The following is a 1554-nucleotide window of genomic DNA, read 5'->3' as shown; positions in this document are numbered from 1 at the left end:
CATATTCTGCGATGGATGTGATTTCTGTTTGGGGAAGTGTTGAATGGGAGCGTCTCAGCTAGGGAAGCTAGAGGCTTATTGTTTTTGTCCCTTATTGGGTGGGAATGGTTCTTTTTGTTTAATTAGGTAGTTTCTTACCTTCCAATTTCATGAAGAATAATAGGATTGAGATGTAAGGGAAGAATTTCAGATAGCCATACAAATTCTGGTCGAGAGGATGAGCGCCTGCAGACCTACTGCTCTGGAAGGACCATCTGATTACAGGGGAGATCCCAGGAGAGAGAAGAGTCCAAAAATTTCCCTTAAAATCTCCATTCAGGGAACCAGGGGAGAACCCTATCTCTTTGAAATAGTGAGAGTATCCAAATCATCAGTATTCAAAGTACTGGCACTAATCCAGAATATTTGTAGCAGTATCAACTAGATCAACCAACTGCTGCCCATTTGAAGTTAACCCCCATGAGGGAAAAACGATTTGGAGTTAACACACAAGCCTCAGTGTTCAGTCGCATCTGACTCTTTGGGACCCCATGGACTGCAGCCCTCCAGGCTTCTCTGTCCATAGGGATTCTCCAGGCAAGAATACTGGAGTGGGTTGCCATGCCCTCCCCCAAAGGATCTTCCAGACCCAGCAATCAACCCGTGTCTCCTGCATTGGCAGGTAGATTCTTTACCATTGAGCCCCTGGGGAAGCCCCCACACACAAGGCTAATGGTGTGCTTATATTAGAGGAATAGTTTTATATTTAAAAGGATACTCACTAAGTAGCTGAAATAGTCTATGGTGTCTCAGAGAGAGGAAATTTACACTACTGGGCATGCAATGCACTTACTTTGCAAAGAGTTTCTCTTCTTTATGTACAGAGGAAAACTTCAGGCTGGCTTCGGGGCCATTGGCCACAAATGCCATGGGAATGAGACTCAAGTTAACAAGCTTTTATTATACATAGTCTCCCCAGCCAGGCACACTCATAAATATGATCATAAAGCAATCTGCCTAGTAGAGAGGACTCCAGTGATCCCTCTGGCTGACAAAAGTAGTAATAAAACTTATCTGTAGTTGCTCGACTACAAAAACCAATCGAATTTGTTTTCCTTTTACCTCTTAGATGACATATAAACATACATGGGATCTATAGGAGCCTTTATACCTTTCTAGGGCTTCCTTCATATCTCAGTTGGTAAAGAATCTGCCTGCAATGCAGGAGACCCCAGTTTGATTCCTGGGTTCAGGAAGATCTGCTGGAGAAGGGATAGGCTACCCACTCCAGTATTCTTGGGCTTCCCTGGTGGCTCAGCTGGTAAAGAATCTGCCTGCAATGTGGGAGACCTGGGTCAATCCCTGTGTTGGGAAGATCCCCTGGAGAAGGGAAAGGCTACTCACTCCAGTATTCTGGGCTGGAGAATTCCATGGACTGTATAGTCTGGGGTCACAAGTAGTCGGACACGACTGAGTGAGTTTCACTTCACTTCACTTCTACCTTTCTTTGGACATGAGGTTATTAGGGCCATCGGACCAGGAGGAGAAGAACGTGATAGATTTTCTTACTTCCAC

Source organism: Ovis aries, chromosome 26 (genome assembly GCF_016772045.2).
Source record: "Ovis aries strain OAR_USU_Benz2616 breed Rambouillet chromosome 26, ARS-UI_Ramb_v3.0, whole genome shotgun sequence".
In the NCBI taxonomy this organism is placed as follows: Eukaryota; Metazoa; Chordata; class Mammalia; order Artiodactyla; family Bovidae; genus Ovis; species Ovis aries.
The sequence above is the reverse complement of the archived record's forward strand: the minus strand, read 5'-3'. Positions refer to the sequence as shown.